We start from the raw sequence: 18,380 nt of genomic DNA on the forward strand, positions 1-18,380 counted from the left end.
AAGGACGGAGTCTGTGCTAACAAGCTCAGCTGCCTACTTTGAGGACAAGAAGTCTTTACTCTTGGGCTCCTGGGGCTGGCTGAGTGCAGGGACTCTGCGGGGGACGAGTAGGGTGGGCAGTCCAGGAGCACTGCTTCTTTGGCCCTGTGGCCCCCAGCAGAGCCTCGCTGGTTCAGGGGCAGCATGGGGTAAGGAAAGGCCTTGGATCAGATGGATCTGGGGTCTATCCGTCCCCGACTTGCAGGTCTTGTGACCTTGGGCAAGTCACTGCCGACCTCTCTGGGTTTTGAGTCTCTTCCTCCGAAGGGGCCAGGGTCGTACCACTGTGTGAGAGGGTGGCTGTTCGGCCTGAGAGAGATAATGGAGCAGAGTGCTTGATGCACAGCAGGGACTAGAAAATGTTGGTGGCCTCACAGTTCACTGCTTGGGGTCATGCCCTTACTTTGGTGTTGTCTCAGACCCTGTTCATCTTGGACACATGTGCCCTCCTCCTAGCCATCTGATCCCTTAGAAGGATGGGGTTTTCTTCTCGTTCCTTTCCCAGGGCTCAGGAGGCAGTGGGGCTGGTTGAATGGCTGGATTCAAAGGCTGAAGGTTTTGAAGTGCCCCTTCCCTTAGAGTCCAGGCTCTGGGGCTGGGGTCTTCCCATGGGAAGGAGCTGAAGATCAGGCCAAGAAAGCAGAGGGGAGGGAGCTGGGATGGAGAGGCCAAAAGCACTGCTCCCTCCTCCGGGAAGCCCTCCAGGGATTAGCTGGAAATATTCCTTCCCTGTGTGACCCCTTCCACATAGACTTTCACTGTACTTCTCTCAGGGTATCCTCCCCACTCCCACTATTTCAGGTCTTATAATCCTTCCCATCTCTATGAGGCTTTTTCTAAGTTCTCTCATATCGTGACTGATCAACTCCATAGGTGAGATGGTTAACAGTAATAGCAGTAATCGTAGTAATAATGGTAGTCATAAAAGCAACTAGCCCTTATTGAGCACTTACTATGTGCCAGGCACAGTTCAAAGCTCTCTACATGTATTCACCTCTGTACTTTATGTAGACAGGGCTAGGTTTACTCCCATTTTACAGAGAAGGAAGTTGAGTCCTAAAGGGGAGGAGGGGCCTCTCGAGGGCATAGCGTGAGAGGCGGTAGAGACGGGCTCACACCTGGCTAGGTCAGTTTAGGCTGACAATCATGAATGACGTGCCCACTCTGTGCCCCACCTCTTCCCCTGGACACAGGGAGATGGTGGGACACACTCTGGCTCTCGAGGAGCTCACAGTGGGAAGAATCTCCCCAACACACCCACTCTGTGCGTCCCCGTCCCACCTGACCTCCTCCTGGCCCAACTCAGGTGACGTCTGCATCTTTCCCATCACCTGGCCTGGTCTCTGGCTCTGCGCTTTCTTCAAAGTGGGCTCCCCAAGAACAGAGGCTCCAGTCTTGTTGGCTGAAGTATTGCTAGCACTTACCAGACCCTGGCGTGTAGTCGGTGTTCAACTAATACTTGTCTAATGAAGGAATGAGTGTCATTGTGTGGATTAAATGAGATCGTGCATGTTAAGTACTTGGCAGTCGACAAATATTTATTGAATGAAAACTGTATCTTCGGATGGAACAAAGGAGGTGACGGTGTCAGGTGTCTGGCTCATAGTAGGCTCAGCACGTGGGAACAGCAGTGGCCGTAGTTTCCGTGGAGGGACCCGAAACAGGGCCAGGGAGGGGGGTGAGGAAGAGAGGCAGAAGAGGGAGAGAGGCAGGCACCAGAACTCCAAAGAAGAGGCAACAGTAGGGAGGAGGCTGGTTGGCAGCTGGGGCCCTGACACCCACTCTGTGTGGAGCTGCGGCCTGGAGCGCATGCGTGTGTGCACGAGTGTGGGCGGGTGTGTGTGTGTAAAACAAATAACTGGAAAATGAATTTAATTATAAGGCACTTTTAATAGCTATTTATATTTAATCCTGCTAATTCTGTGTCTTGTGTAGCCAAAGTGTAATTCTATTCTTCTTTCTCATTTGTAAGCGAGAATGGAGAGGGGGGTGGGAGGGAGACAGCCCCACAGGAAGGCAGCAGGCGTCCTCCAACCCTGGGATCGGCCAGGCCAGCTGTTGACCCTGAGGTCAGGGAGGAAGGGGTCACTGGCAAGGTTGTCCCAAGGGAGATCTGGGAAATGGCACCAGCTCTGTCGCCAGGGCGGTTAGTCCATCTGATGGTGTCTATTCAGCACCTGGGGTGGGTGTCAGGGGAACAATGGAGAGTCAGGTAGATCCAGGTTCAAATCCCAAGTTAAGCCATGTGCCTTAACCTCGGAGAGGCTCACTTTCTCCATCTGTAAAGTGCGCATAATATAAGGGGCTGTTAGGAGGATTTAATGAAATAGAGCAAGACTGCCCCATATCTGGTGCTTGATTAACTCGTGTTCCTATACCCTCCTTACTCCCCTCACCAACCCCCAAGCTGGTCACTTCTCTGTGTTTCAACCTCTCTGGCTGCTCCCAGACAGTCCTCATGGCAGAGAGAAGGTGATTGACTAACTCAAGGGCCAATAAGTAGCTGGGGTCATGCCCCTTTTTTCAGAGGACCCCTTGGTGAAGGCTTGGTGTGGGGTGGGTTGATGGGTGGTCTTGTGGGAGGACCCCAGAGGTGCTGGAGCAGCCTCACTGGGCAGCAACGAGGAGGCCTATGAAGTGGCTGTGGGAGGGGACAAAGAAGAGCCATCCCTAAGGAGCCATGTCCCCAGACCTGGCTGGCAATAGGTCAGGAGTTAGAGACCCCTCCCTTCTCCAGTCTTTGCTCAGCTGCGGAGATTCTGGGCCATCCAGCAGCCCCCGCTGAGCCTGCTTCCTCCTCCGGGCCACAGGGCCAGGGTGTGGGAGGACTGAGTGAGAGGAAGAGCATCAGGGAGACTTGCCCAGAGACACGGTTGTGGAGGGGTGCCCACTGGGGCCTCGCCCAGCGTATGGAGTTGTGCTTGTTTCCTGGCAGGAAAGGCAGGGGCCTCAGAGGAGCCCTGTACTGGGCCAGGCAGGTGATCCTGGGCCCAGACCTCCCTCCAGGACCACCAGGGGGACCTGGGCTGGGGCTGGGAAGACAGGGCAGGGACCCGGCCTTTCTTTACCCATTGCTTCTTCCTGTGTCCTCCTGGTTCTGCTCACTGGGCCCGAGTCCTCCTCTGGTGGCAGCCACTTCAGGGTTCCAGGAGTTCCAGGAGGGCTGGGCTCTGCAGGAAGTCAAGTGGGGTGGCTACACATGGAGGCAGAGGGGGTTACTCTAGGGGCTGGGCTTCTTCCAGATCTTCTCCCAGGGAGTCCCCGCAGTGCTGTTGCAAGGACGGTGTTACTCTCTCCATTTTACAGATGGAGAGACTGAGGCCCAGAGAGGTTAAGGGACATGATTAGAATTTGGGTCGTCTGATTCCAAGGACAGTTCCTTTTCCTCGGTGGTAAACTGGTGGCTGCAGGGGTGGGGGGTGGCATGTCCAGAGGGTGGGATAGTGTGGAAAGTACACCTCATTAGGAGGGCTCAGAGTACCTGTCCTAGAAGGATTTGATTCCTGGTTTTCACACCCACAGGGGCCCAGCGAAGCTCTGCCCTGAAGCCCTGCAGGGCTTTTGGGCGTGGGAGGGTGGGCAGCAGCTCATCCTGCCAGAGGGAGTCTCAGGGAGGCAGCCACAGCCCCTGTCTGGATCGTATGGAAGGAGCGAGCTTGGCTCTGGGTTCAAATCCTAGCCCTGCCACCCACAGACTGAGTGGCCTCCGGCCAGCCACTTGGCCCCTGAGCCTCGGTGTCGCCTCCAACACTGGACACATAGTAGGTTCTCGGTGCTTCCCCCTCCCTCCGCCCACTTCCTCTGCTGATGGCGTGGAGGTGGGTAATGACTGGGGGTGTGGTTTCTCTCCGGGATATTTTCACTTTAATAGGAGACTTTAATGCCTCTGAACCCCAAAGGAACGATGTTTCCCTTTAACGGTGACATTTCAGGTGTGGTGGCAGCTGTGGGAGATGCTGGGGTGGGGACTTGCCTGGTTCCTATGTCGTGTGCAGCCTCATTCTCTGGCCCTTCTCCGGCCCCCTTCCGCAAGGCTCCCTCTGCTCTGTTCACGGGCAGAGGGCAGATCAACGTCTCGTTAATTTGATCGAGGGATTTGTTCCGAGCGTACTTGCCCGTCAGCTTGGTGAAAGCCCAGCGTGGGAATTGGCAGACATTCTGATGCAGCCAGGGCCAGCCTGACCTCTGCTCTTCTAGGAAGTGAGGGGTCACCAGGCAGAGAATAATTAACAGGCAAACAGCAGGAGCGATTAACCCCGGGGAGGGAACCTGGGGGTACGGTCCTTGGGAAGACTCTCTGGGGGTGGGTCTTATCTGGTCATTAATGCAGCAGACCCTCAGGACCTTCCTGTGCTCCCACTCTGACTCATTGTGAACCCTCATCCACTCAGTCCTACCAGGAGTGGCCATGAGCCCCGGGTGCCTGCCATGGTGTGGCCATGTTGTCATGGGTAGACGAGGGGAACAGAAGGATAGAGAGATCCAGGACGGGTGCTCTGGAGGAGCCCTGGGCCTGGGGATGGGGGTGGACTCAGAAGAATTTGAAGGCAGGGAGGGTTTGGAGAAGTCCCTGGAGAGATGAGTCTAAGGGAGTAGCCACGTGGGCTTTGGCTGGAGGCCTGGGCTCTAGTCCAGGTTCTACATTTGGCCTTCCTATGTGACCTTGGGTAAATTGCTGCTCTCTCTGGGCCTCAGTTTTCGAGTCTGTGCAATGGGAATTTTGGTCTGGACCAGCTAATCTCTGCATCCTCCATCCATGATTCTAGGAAAGCTTAGGGAAAGGGCTGAGCCTGAGGGTGGGGGAAGAGGGTGGTCCAAGAGCACAAGGAGCTGGAGAGGGGTAGGAGGCAGGTGTACGTGCTGCCGTCCGCTGCGACCGGCACATTCATTAAGCATCTGTATGATGGATACCCACCCCCCACCCCCCACCCCACCCCCGCCCCTGCCCAGTTCACCTGGCGAACGGGTCTCGGGATTTGTTTCTTACTGAATGGTGTCATCCACCAAACCAGCGAGTGCAGTGTCTTGCCTGAGTCTCCTGCAGGGTAGGGTGCCTTGTTATCCTCCAGGCAGCGTTCTCCTCCCCACCCAACATGCTTCTACACCTGACTGCCCTTTCCCCGTGGCATGGGGGCAATTCTACCCTCTAGATCTGCTTTAGTCTTCATCTAGATTGCAGGTTCAAGGTGCTCTAAAGGGTGCTGGACAATCAGGGCTGGCTTCTTGGAGGAGGTAGCAGTACTGGTTCTGGACCTGAAAAAATAGCTGGGCAGGAATTGGACAGGTGGAGAGAAGAGTAGGTGCTTTCAGCCTTGAGGTTGGGGGAGGGATGGGAGACCATGGAACGAAGTGGAGGAGATCCCTCATTCATACCCATGTTCCTTACGGAGGGCGCCCAGGCAGTGCTGTTGACTAACTGATTGATCCTGTTCCCAGGTCTTATAATCTCCTGCTCTTTCAGGCTCAGGTACTCTACATCCTTCCCAGGTGGCCCAGGAACTATTAGGTGACCGTATGCTGGCCTCCATTCACATAGTATCCCCACATTCATCCCTGCTAGAGGCATGTGGTGCGTGTGGTATATGGCAAGTCCTGCCCTCAACCAGCTAAGTGACTTTGGACAAGCCACTTCATCTTTTTGAGCCTTAATCCTCCTTAGGTATGAGAGAAATTGTCAGGTTTCACTGCAGAGAGGGCATTTGAGATGGGCTCCAGAGTGTGAATAGGAGTTCAGTGGGCAGAGACAGGCTGGGGTGGCAATAATTCTAGATTATAGTGGAATGCCTGGAACAGTGCTAAAGGCCTCTGTTGGGAACAGCTTCTTGACCATGATGCAGTGGTTAAAGGTGCAGTTTCTGGAGCCAGGCTGTCCCCACTGTGAATCCTGGCTACGGCACTTACTAGCTGTGTGACCTTGGGAGAGGCACTAAACCTCTCAGTGTTTTGGTTTCCTCCAAGGAAAGGGGGAAAATGATAGTACCTACCTCATAGTGTTGTACTGATTAAGTGAGTTTATATATGTAAAGTTGTAGAACAAATCTGAGTACATAGTAACTGTTTAATAAAAGTTAGCTGCTATCGTTATTCTTACTGAGGCTCAGAGAGACTTGGGGACTTGCCCGTGGACACAGCTTGTGATGAAGGTTTAGGATTCAGGCCAATGCCTGTTTAATTCCAAACCTCTGCTCTTTCTTCTACTCTGGGCTTTCCCGGTGTCTGACAGATGGGTCCAATGTACAACCAGTGTCAAGGCCTCCCTGGAGGTGTTGGACCAGGCCTGCCTACAATGTATCTTCTTCCCTTCCGAGGACCTTGTCTGTCTTGCAGTGAGGACCCTCAAGGCTTGGCATATAATAGGTGCTCAAGAAATACTTGTTGATTGTCTGGCTGCATAAAAGAAAGTGGGGTGGGCTCCCCACCTACTCCTGGAGCGTGCAGTGCTCACTGCATGAGCTCCTCAGACGCCACCTTTCCTGCCTGGTTGGGAGGTAATACCTCCGCTGCCCCCAGGTTCACAGCAGTATCCCCTCCGGCCTTTGCGATGCCCACCCAGACCCCTGCCTCGCTGCTGCCCTCCCCCAGAGCGGTGGCCTAGGGGCTTTTTCTTCTACTCTGCCCCCAACCTCCAGTCACTGCAAATCTTCAGCCTCTCTCCTGCCTCCCTCCGTCCTCCCCACTTGCTCACTAAGAAGAGAATAACTCCTGAACTTGACGTCTTTGCCTCTGCTTTTATATCGAACTATAATTTGACTGTCTAAAGGTTCTTCGAGGAGAGAGAAAAGAAAATCACCCCCGACTCTCTGTCCAGAGTAGACCATCTTCAGAAGGAATGGAGCAGACCCTGTCCACCCTCCTTTGGCTGGGGCTCCTTTAGGAAGGGCACAGGGCACAGGCCTGAGGCTAGGAAGCCTCGGCTCTGACCCTCGCCCCCAGTAACCTGTGCCCTTTCAGCCCCTCAACTCCGCTTTGGGGGTATCGGGGTCATGCTCCCCCTTCCACAGAGAAGGTGTGGGCCCTGGTGCTCTCTTTCCCCTCCCCTGGTCCCTGGGCTCCCCGCAGGCCCACTCTCATTACCCTGTGGGCCGTAGCAAAGGTGATGGTCATGATGGACGTGACTGACAAGGGAAGGAGCCCAGAGAGGAGAAGGGGTTGCCCAAACCCCCTAGTGAGACCCCCTCCTGGCAGGGAAGGCTGGCGGGCAGTTGGGGGACAACCAAGTCAGCAGGGAGGGGAGGTGGCTGGTGTTCTGTCTGCACACTGAGGGATGTTTCTTCCATCTCCCACTGTGCCCCACGCTTTCTCATGAGTGTTGTGAGCGGCTGTGGAAACAAGCTGGTGGGGAGGGCCAACCCCCATTTTGTCTGGGACCGTGGGATCTAAATGGTCATATGCTGATCCACACTCAGTCCCTGCGATTTCCTCCACCTGTCGCTGTTTTCTGCTCACCTGTTTTTTTAATTTATTTTATTTTTGGCTGCATTGGGTCTTCATTGCTGCGTGCGGGCTTTCTCTAGTTGTGGTGAGCGGGGACTTCTCTTGTTGCGGAGCACAGGCTCTAGGCGCGTGGGCTTCAGTAGTTGTGGCACTTGAGCTCAGTAGTTGTGGCTCGCGGACTCTAGCGCCCCTCACCTGCTGTTTTTTTTTTTTTTTTTTTTTGCGGTACGTGGGCCTCTCACTCTTGTGGCCTCTCCCGTTTCAGAGCACAGGCTCTGGACGCACAGGCTCAGCGGCCATGGCTCACGGGCCCAGCCACTCTGCGGCATGTGGGATCTTCCCGGACTGGGGCACGAACCCGTGTCCCCTGCATCGGCAGGCGGACTCTCAACCACTGCGCCACCAGGGAAGCCCCTCACCTGCTGTTTTGACAGCACCCTTTCCTCCCGACTCTACCAGAGGTGAAACCACCTGTGTGTCCCACTCTCCTTGGAGCAGCTTGTCACCCTCTGCAGTTTGGTTCCCCTGGTTGCCTTGTGACCTCAGCTCTCTGACGGGCTGGATAAAAGTTATGATTTTGCCCATCATCTGGTTTTTCTCTCATCACTGGGCTGGGAGCAGGATTCTCTGTGTCTTCTACTCAGCCTCGGTTTTCCCCTCTGTAAGGGGGATGCTCACAGCCCCCTCAGAGGGCTGCTGGGAGGGTAGGTAAGCTGCTGTGTCAGCCACCCAGATGGTGGCTCTGCAAGACCCTGTCTGCTGTGACTCTGCTTCCCAAAGGCTGCGGGTACAGTGACAGGGAGGGGCAGCTCTGGCTGGGCTGGCCGGAGGCCATGGTTGGGGGACCAGCCTGGGCCTTCTTACCCCTCAGAGGCTTAGGAAAGAACGTTCAGCTCCACACATGCCCAGTGGCAGTTTTTCTGGCCTGGCCCGAGCTGGGCTTGGGGGGCTGAGCCAGGTCAGCCGGCCCCCCTGGAGTGGCCCCTCTGTCCAGCCTTGCATTTGCCAGTAGCTGGCTGAAGGCCCTACTCCTCTGCTTGGCTCAGCCCATGAAGCTACTGGGCACAGAGGCCGATGCCCAAAATTTCCATCCGCCTGACATCCAGGCTCGGCCCACTGAGTATGGCCCAAGCCGCTCTCTGCCCCTCCCCCCACCAGACTCTCTCCCCCCTCTATCTGAACGTTGATTTCCTCTCTGGGTTCAGCTGAGGTCTTGGGAAGCCTTGTGTGTGGACCTTCTGGGTGAGGCTTCCCTGGTCTGTATGGGACCAGGGCTTCAGTCCCCAGCAGCGGGGCCGGGCTGGTTACATTGAGCTTCCTGTACCTCCAACCAGCCTGAGACCCGCAGAGCCCGCGGCCCCAGGGGGCCGTGTTGGAGAAGCTGAGGCGGGAAGCCACTCGCCTGCAGAACCACGGGGGCAGGCTGGGCCTTTCCGTTTCTTCCTGGCAGTGGTGGGCCCTGGGGAGAGAAGGTAGCCACACTGCAATCCGTAGGGGCTGTGGCTTGGTTTCCAGGGCCGCCTGGGGGATGCTGGAGGGGTAGTCAGGGACCTTCCTGGGCAAGAGCCCTTAGCCTCTGCTGTGTCCTTGACCCAAGGGGGCTGGGACCTCAGGGCCAAAAGTGGGGGACAGAAAGCCTGAGACTGGCTACGGGTTTCCCAGAACAGCCTCTCAGGGCAATGTGGTGGTAGGCGGGGAAGGGGTTGGTTTCTTCAAGGCTCGGGCTTGAGTGGGCTGACCCATGTTCCCAGGAGTCCAGCCAGGCCAGAAACCCTGGGTGTGGGCAGAGAAGCAAATCTGACGGAGGTTCTTCTGGGGCCTTGCCCAGGGTGACTCCCGTCTGGAGTGCCTTTCTTAGCCCAGCAAACATCTTAGAGAACCACTTCAGGTACCTCTTGCCTCCCTAGCTCGGGTTTGGGCTCTCCGGGCTCCCATCCTCCTTCCGTGGGCCACATGGTATGGTAGCTGCCTGAGTACTAGTCCGTGAGCTCTTCCAGTGGGGGTCGAGGGTGCTGGAAATGGGTGCTGGTGGACGGTGCCTGCTTAAGGACCTTTGGACAGCATCCTGCCTGCCGCTGTTGCCTGGCTGCATAGCCTAGTGGAAGCAGCTGCTCTCTGAGCCTCAGTTTCCCCCTCTGCAACTTGACTTCTTAAGCGCTGCAGCTTAGAGATCAGCCTAGGCAGGCTTCAAGTCTTTGGGTGCCCACCTCCTCGGGCCTTTTCTGAGCTGCTCTGTCTCTGCTGCCCTGGATCCCCCCCACCTCTTTTTTAAAAAAAATATTTAATTAATTTATTTAGGTTGCATCGGATCTTAGTTGCAGGCACACAGGATATTCATTGATGCATGCAGGATCTTTGCGTTGTGGCACGTGGGCTCTTCGTTGTGGCACTCAGGCTTCACTCTAGCTGTGGCGCACGGATCTCTTCTCTCTAGCCGTGGCGTGCGGGTTTTCTCTTCTCTAGTTGTGGCACATGGGCTCCAGAGTGCGTGGGCTGTGTAGTTTGCGGCATGCGGGCTCTCTAGATGAGGCGCGCGAGCTCAGTAGTTGTGGCACGTGGGCCTAGTTGCCCTGCGGCACGTGGGATCTTAGTTCCCCCACCAGGGATTGAACTTGCGTCCCCTGCATTGGAAGGCGGATTTTTTGCCACTGGACCACCAGGAATGTCCCTTTTTTTTTTTTTTTTTTTTATGTGGACCATTTTTGAAGTCTTTATTGAATTTGTTACAATATTGTTTCTGTTTTGGTTTTTTGGCCTCGAGGCATGTGGGATCTTAGCTCCCATTGAACCCACACCCCCTGCATTGGAAGGTGAAGTCTTAACCACTGGACAGCCTGGGAAGTCCCACCCACCCACTTTTTTTTTTTTTTCATTTTATTTATTAAACTTTTTGTTTTATATTGGAGTATAGGCGATTAACAATGTTGGGATAGCTTCAGGTGCACAGCAAAGCAACACAGCCATACATATACATGTATCCATTCTCCCCCGAACTCCCCTCCCATCCAGGCTGCCACATAACATTGAGCAGAGTTCCCTGTGCCATACAGTAGGTCCTTGTTTGTTACTGGATCCCCCGTCCACCCCCCTTGTATTGTCCAAATCCTTCTCTATTCAGAGCCCTGACCTACCTCTTCAGGAAGCTCTCTCTGATACCTTCGGCTGTCCCTGATCTGAGTCAGAACCTGATGGTGTCCCCAGTTGCTCCCTTCTACTTGGCACACACTCCTGGCTCTGTGCGGGGCTGCGGCTACACAGAGACTGCTCAGCATTGCCTGTGTGAGCAGGTGGGCCTGTAACATCCAGCAGGAGGCTGGCATGGGGAGGAGCACGGATGTAGGAGCCCAGAGGGAGCAGAAATTCCTGCCCTGGGGCCGACGAGGCAACACTTGAGCTGTACCTTGAAAAGGGAGGCTGGAGATGAGGGGGTCTTGGGGTCAGAGACCAGGCTAGGAAGGGCCTTGAATGCCAGGTAGGGAATCATGGGATCTGGCCTCCCTTTGCAGGTGGAGAGCCCTGGGGAAGAACTCCTCCCCCCACCCCTACTGGGTGGCATCCTCCTGAGAGCAGACCCTCCCTATAATGCCTGGAGCCCTCCACCCACACCCTCTGCCCTATGATTTTCTACTTGTCCTGTAGATTTCTGCTCTAAGGACAGTTCCTCAGGCAAGCCTTCCCTGACCACTGTCCATGCTCTCAGAGCCCCCTCATCCCAGTGTGGAGTGGGCTTCCCCCCTGCCCCCCCATCAGTGTGACCATTGATTGCTCGCCAGGCTTTCAGGCCACTGAGGGCAGGAATCAGAAGGGATTGGTTGTCCCCTGCATCCCCAGCTCCCAGCCCAATGCTTGGCACAGCGTAGGTGCTCAATAAATGTCGATTGATTATGTGGATGTATGTAGGGGCACAGGGCTGTGAGTCCCAGGCTGGACGGTGGGGCTGATTGGGGAGGGGGAGGCATGCACCTCCAGTGAGGTGGGGCAAAACCTGGGTCCCAGTTGGAGCTTTGCTTCCTTTGTGTGTCATTAGGCAGCTCTTTAAAGAGCCGTTTGCTGGAACAAAAGCCATCTCTGGCCGGGGCCTCAATGGCTCCCTTTGGAAATGCTTTGAGAACAGGTGGACTGAGCCAACTTGTCACCCCCAGGCTGGCTGGTGACTCTGGGGAGTGGGGGGCAGCCACAGGGGCGGGGCAGTGGGAGACAGGGCGATTGGCGGATCCAGCCCTGACCTCAACGAAATTATTTTTAAAACCTGCAAGAGAAAGGGGATATTTTTAACCTTTGTTCCATCAAGGCATCCCAAGGGAAAAAGAAGGGGGAAGGAGGCAGACAGAGAATTGGGAGAAGGGCATGAGCAGAGGCATGAGCAGAGGTGGGGGCTACCAGGGGAGGATGGGCAGCCCCAGAGAGCCCTGAGGACAAGCTTTTTTGTCCCTAGCCCTTTAAAATTTTTTGAAACCTCCAAACAGCAAGAGGGACAGTAGAGTTCATTATATCGAGTTATCTCCTCTGTTTCAGGCAAAGATCAATCTTCCGAGTCTTGCAGCTCCAAGGGGGAAGGGAAGAGAATGAAAATGGGAGGCGAAGGAAAAAGCTCCCTGGACCAATTTCCGCTGGCTAACACGATTACTTGGCTGCCAAGCAGCAGTGCCAGCTGTTGGCAGGCATCCTGGCCCCCTGCCAGTCATGCTCAGTTGCCGGCTGCCCCCCAAGGCTCCCTCCTGAATGGGACAGGTTGGCAGGTGTGAGAGCCCCAGTTCCCACCTGGGGCGGGGCTGCTGGGCTTGGCATCCCAGGGAGGCCTCAGGCCCCACTGCTCTTCAGTGTGCATCCGCCACTCCAGCTGGCCTTGTCCCAGCTTTGTGCCCACCTCCCAGCGTTTGCTCAGAGGGTCCTGCCCTGCTGGGTGTGCCTTCCGGCTCCTTCCCACTTCATATGGCAGCAGACTCTGTAGAAAATAGAAGCACAGGCTTTGCAGCCAGATAGAGCTGCCTCTGCCTCTTCATTCTTTTATTCATTTATTCGTTCATTCATTCAACAAATATTTACTGAGTGTCTGCTCTGTGCTGAGTACTGCACATAGCGAGAGGTGGATATAGAGCTGAACAAGATGGACATGGTCCCTCCCTGCCTAACTGCGTTTGTATTACGATGAGGAGATCCATGAGAAACAAGGACTAAATCAGCAAGATAATGTCAGGTAGGGATAAAGTCTATGAAAGATGGTAGAGATTGGGGTGCATGGGGATGACCAGGGAAGATAAAGGAGGTCCCATTTGACCAGGGTGGTAGGGAGGTCTGGGGAAAGAGCATTCTGGGCAGCAGGAGCAACAATGACAGAGTCCCCGAAACTGGCCAGTGTGGGAGGGGGCCGGATTGTGGTCAAAGGTGAGTTCTGAGCAGTGGGTAGGCTTTGAGGAGTCTAGACTTGATTCTCTGCCATGGAAACGGCTTGCTATGGCTGGAGAGTGACAGGATTCCCTTTGTACCATCATGTGGCTGCCCTGATAGTTTGGGGCCAGGGTGGGATCAGGGAGCCTGGAGAGGCAGGAGGCTGCTGCAGTTATCCAGGCAAGGGCTGACAGGGGCGGAAGCAGATGAGCCGGGGAAGTGGGCAGGTTCTGGATGTGTTTTTGGGGTTGAACTGACACGGTGTGTTGATGGTTTGGGTGTAGGGTGAGAAAGAGAGGAGTCAAGGCTGAGGGAGACATAATTTGGGGGATAAAAATTAAGAGTTCTCTTTTGGACAGGTCTGTTAGATGAGCAAGTGGAGATGACAAATAGGCCTGTGGATTCACACAGCTGGTGCTCAGGAGAGGGCTGGGGCTGCAGAGAGATCTGGGGGCGTGGCTGGGATTTAAAGCCACACGTCCGACCCACCAGGGGATGCATAGATAGGAGAGAGCAGAGAGCCCCGGCCAGCCCTGTGGCCTCGGATGTTTGGAGGCGGGTGGGGTAAGAAGGGAGGAAAGCCTGGGAGCACAACCAGGAGAGGCTGAATCCTGGGAGCCCAGAGATAAAGTGTTTCCCGATGGAGGAAGCAGTCAGCCGTGTCAGAGAGTGACCACTGGGTTTGGCAAAAATGAGGTTTCTGGGAACCTTGATAAGAGCAGTTTTGTGGGGTGATGGGGATGGAAGCACAATTGGAGAGGGAGTGAGGGAGCGCAGGAGGTGAGGGAGTGGAGACTGAGACACTTAGTAGAGAGAGCTCTTAAGTTTTGCTATAAAAGGGAGCAGAAAGATGGAAGGGCACATGGATTGAGGAATCTCCTTCCCTCTCTCCCTTTGTCTTTTCCTCCCTCCTCTTCTTCCCTTTCTTCCTTCATAATATTGAGGCAAACTGATATGCTGTTTACCAGCTGTGTGACCTTGGGCAAGTAACTTAACCTCTCTGAGCCTCAGTTCCACATCTGCAAAATAGAGATGACAACACAGATGTTACTGGATCTGGCACCTAGTAGGTACTCAGTAAATGGGAATTGTTCTTAAGTAGGCGTTCACCTGAGGGAGTGGTCAGCTTGGCATTGGCACAGACATTTTTGGAGGACAATTTGGCAGTGAGTATCAAAATTGTAAATGTGTATACCTTTTGACCTGCTTTTTAGAAATACATGTGTACAAAGAGCGGGCTTTTTTTCCAGCAATGTTTGAAATAAGAAACTGGAACCCCCTAAGCATTCATCCTGGGAGGTCTGATTACGTAGGTGAGGATATGTTCACCACGTGGAGTTCCTCCATGTAGCACCGAGCATAGTGGGGCTCTGTTTGGAGCACAGACACTGGCGCTTCATGGGCTCAGCCACATCCTAGGCTGGGCGTTCTGGGGAAGGTTACTCTGCACTTTGGTTTTCTCATCTACAAATGAGGCTAACAGCAGCACCCGTCTTGGGGGGGGTTGTTATGAGAATTAAATGGGTTAATACATACAGTGCTCAACCCAGTATCTGGCACATAGTAGGTGCTCAGTGAGTACAAGCAGTGATTATTGTTATCTTTATGTACAGACAGGGAAAGAGCTCCAGAATCTATTGTGAGGAACGTGATTATACACCAGCATAGAGACCATACTCTGGCGCGTAACTGCAGGTTTGTTCTCTATGTAAACACTTGCGCACCTCTCTGCATGTCTGTGCAAATGCATAGTGAAAGTTTCACACCAGCCGGGCAGTCAGGACCTCTGGAGATGTGGTTGGGAGTGAGAGCATGTTTACCCTACAAATACCTGTATTTGAAGCTCTTAACAAGAGAGAGCTTTCATGTACAGGCATACCTTGGAGATATTGTGGGTTTGGTTCCAGACCACCACAATAAAGTGAATATTGCAATAAAGTGAGTCACGTGAAGTTTTTGGTCTCCCAGTGTGTATAAAAATTATGTTTATACTGTGCTGTAGTCTATTAAGTAATAGCATTATGTCTGAAAAAACAAAGTACATGCCTTAATTAAAAAAGACTTTATTGCTAAAAAAATGCTAAGCATCATCTGAGCCTTCAGTGAGTCATAATCTTTTTGCTGGTGGAGGGTTTCAAATATTGCAAGAATTACCAAAATGTGACACAGACATGAAGTGAGCAAATGCTGTGGGAAAAATGGTGCTGACAGACTTACTCGATGAAGGGTTGCCACAAACCTTTCATTTGTAAAAACCACAATATCTGTGAAGTGCAATAAAACAAGGTACGCCTGTATTACTTGTATAGTGATAAGACTACAATATGTAAAAATAGTAAATTTAGTCTCTACCTCCTCCAGGAAGCCTTCCATGACTGCACTGGCCCATATCCCACACCTATCGGATCTATTCAATATAAGCTGACCTGCGGTGGCTGCTTTGAATCAGCCGTGTGTGCACATGAGTGTGGTCCCCTCAGTCAGCCTATGAACTCCTTGAGGGTGTGGACTGTGCACTTTACAGGCCAGACACATCTAGACTGGCAGTTCCCAAAGTGTGATCCCCAAATGGCAGCAGCAGCAGCACCTGGGAGCTTCTTGGAAAGGCTGATTCTCAGGCCCCACCCTGGACCTGCTGAATCAGAAACTCTGGGGGTGGGGTCCAGCATGCCATGTTTTCATAAGCCCTCCAGGTAACTCTGATGCACTTACTGGTATTGTTGGGGAAGCCAAGGCACAGTGAGGGGAAGGGCTGGCCCAGGGTCATGGGGCGAGCCAGCTGAGATGACCATGTCAAGGTCCCAGTTAGAGATGAAGGAGAGGGCCTGGGAGCTCCCTGTGCCACCACATCTGACCTCAGGAGAGAGAATTTGAGGTTTGGTCCCGTGTGTCCAGGGGCCAGAGGTATGGGGAGGTGGAGACAGCTGCTCTCTGTTTATGGGCACTCGGGCCTGCCACAGGGAGCACCCCTCCCCGCAGCTCCATCCCTCCTGAGGCCCCTCCCCAGCCAGCTGCAGCCAGGTACTTGCTTTATAGAAAGTGCATTCTTGACTCTGGGGTGAGTCTGGCATCCTTTGGCTGCCCAGTCTGCTGCTCCCTCTGTCCCGGGCTGTGAGTGGAGGTTTGGTGGGGTTGATTGCCGGGTGGGTCCTGTGGGTGAGGAGTCTGCTGGTCTCCATCTGACTGCGGTCTCACCCCTTCTCTGCCGTCTCTCTGCAGGTGTCCCTCTGAAGAGCCCCTGAGCCCGCTCACGCTAACCCCCCCTGAGAGGTAAGCAGCAGCAGCTGTCTGGGTTGGTGGATGAGGCTGGGCCCTAGGGTGTGTGCGTGCAGGGCAGGTTCCAGGGGCCTTGTCTCCCTCTGCTCCGCCCTCTCTGCCACCATTTCTCCTCTTCCATCTCCTGGAGCCTACCTTTGCCCTCCTCCAGCCATGCTCCTGGGGGTCCTGTTGAGTTGCAGGGTGAAAAAAAGGGTTTGGGAATCAGCTTTGGGGAAGAAAAGAGGAGGGTGGCTCCTTGGTCTGAGGGGTCAGGGTTATGGGCGCTGTTGGGGTTTGGGGGCTGCTGGCGGAGGCACCAGCCAGGAGTGAGACCCTGGAGGGACCCTGGAGGCCCCTCACTGAGCAGGGGGCAGAGCTGTGGGCCACTCAGGGGAGGTGGGCCTGCCTGTGGGGGGCAGGCCAAGGTCTAAGTTAGGCTGTAGGTGCTCTAGGTGGTCGAGCTCAGGCTTTGGGGGCCTGGCCGTGCTCTTCAATGAGTGAGCATTTTGGGGACACGATTCCTGGGTCTGGGGAACGCTGTTTGATGAGGGGTTGCACAGGCAGGCCCCAGCAGGTCTCAGGGCAGGTGCTTTCCCTCCCCCCAGCTCCCTGTGTCTCCTCGGACTGCAGTTCCAAGGAGGCTTTGCTGAGTGGATGATTTCTAAGAGGGTTCTGGCTTTAATTTGGCGTCAGGGGGCCCAAGTGTGTCTGCCGAGTCAGCCTCGCCTCCACACACAGGAGGGAGCAGAGGGGTGTGAAGTAGGGGAGGTGGCACCATTCCCCCCGAAAGCCTTTCACAGCAATAGCATCAGCCAGTGGGGAGCAGTGGGGGACCTGAGGGCGGGCCTCCCTGGCTCTCCACCCTCATCTGGCAGCCTAACCTTGCTACACAGCCCAGGACGGGGGTAACTGAGATAACCAGCTGGAGTTCTGGCTTCACCCTTGTCTGTGTGACCCACTCCTCCGCATTTCCTCATCTCTGAAAGGGGGCTCCTCCCAGTGTATCCTTCCGGGCATTGTGTTGTATGGAGAAGGACTGGTACAGAGGCTGGCACACAGTTGATGCTCAGTAAGTGTTAAAAGACACACCAGTTATTTTGCCTCATGGACTGAATTCTGTGAACACAGAGCCCAGGGCCAGGCACAGGATGGGTCTGGTTATCGGGAAGAGTCTGCAGGACTCTGGGGAACAGAGAAGAGCAGCCCACAGCAGCTCAGACACTCCTGCGAAGGCCGGCGCAGCCTTCCTGCCATTCTTGCGAGGGAAAACTGTGCCCAGTGGACCCAATCCAGGCAGACTGCCTGGAGGAGGGGTGTTAATTGTTATTAATTTGCCATGGTTGATCACCTCTTTTAAGTCTACAAGAAACATTTTTCACACTTTAATTAGCTCATTAATCTTACCAACAACTCATGAGAGGGAGCAGTTTGTTCCCTTCCTAGAGGTGGAAAGGAGCCTAGAGCCGAGGCTGAGAGGTGGGGATGGACCCTGGTGGCCAAGGTAGGATTTGGCTCAGGTTCTCCCTCCAAGTCCTACAGTCTATGTATCACTCTCCACTACTCTGCACCTTTCCTCCCAGTCTGGGGCCTCCCAGGGGGAGAGGCATGGTTAGAGGCCACACCTTTGGCCACCATGTCCCCTGGCCAGGCCCCCAGGAGTTGGGGTCTGCCCTCCAGAGAAGCCATGGCATGTGGGGTGGGAGCTGGACTCCTGTCTGGACCAGGAGGCCACAATCAGCAGAGCTGCAAGATGAAGCCACTTGGCTGCTCTCTCAGGTTCCCTCTCCGGGGCACATCTATCCTTCCTAGACATGACCCACTTCCCTCTCCTCTGTGCCTGCACACTGACAGCCCCTCTGCTTAGAGTTTGTCCCCACCCTTAGGAGCTAGCCCACAGTAACTGCCCTTAGCTGCCCTCCCCAGCCTGCCATCCCTTGGCTGAGTGGGCTCTAGCCCCATTCAGTTGACTGAGAGCAAGCTCCAGGCGCTTGTCCCAGACGTGGGATTCAGTAGCAGAGATGCTACTAAGGGTAGGCTGAGAAGGGCAGCTTCAAATCCACAAGGCTGACCACAGACCTGAAGGGATGTCATCTGGCACACCTGGAACTGGCATCGGATGCATGTTTGATTATTTATGACTGTGGGATGGCCCGAGAAATCTTTGGAATAGAAGAAAGCTGTGCTGGATCAGAGCATGCACGCGTGCGCGCACGCGTGTGTGTGTGTGTGTGTGTGTGTGTGTGTGTGTGTGTGTGTGTGTG

General features: G+C 54.6%; 1 protein-coding gene across 1 annotated transcript in view; it reads left to right on the top strand.

The window, feature by feature from the left end:
- LINGO1 (leucine rich repeat and Ig domain containing 1) overlaps nt 1-18,380 on the top strand; it is a 178,736-nt gene that overhangs the window by 38,990 nt on the left and 121,366 nt on the right. Inside the window, exon 2 of the mRNA XM_029236258.1 lies at nt 16,081-16,131. The gene's annotated coding sequence lies outside the window, so the exon portion shown is untranslated. The remainder of the gene's footprint in view (nt 1-16,080; nt 16,132-18,380) is intronic.

This window comes from Monodon monoceros, unplaced genomic scaffold, assembly GCF_005190385.1.
Source record: "Monodon monoceros isolate NGI ecotype Baffin Bay Population unplaced genomic scaffold, NGI_Narwhal_1 Super_Scaffold_21, whole genome shotgun sequence".
NCBI lineage: Eukaryota > Metazoa > Chordata > Mammalia > Artiodactyla > Monodontidae > Monodon > Monodon monoceros.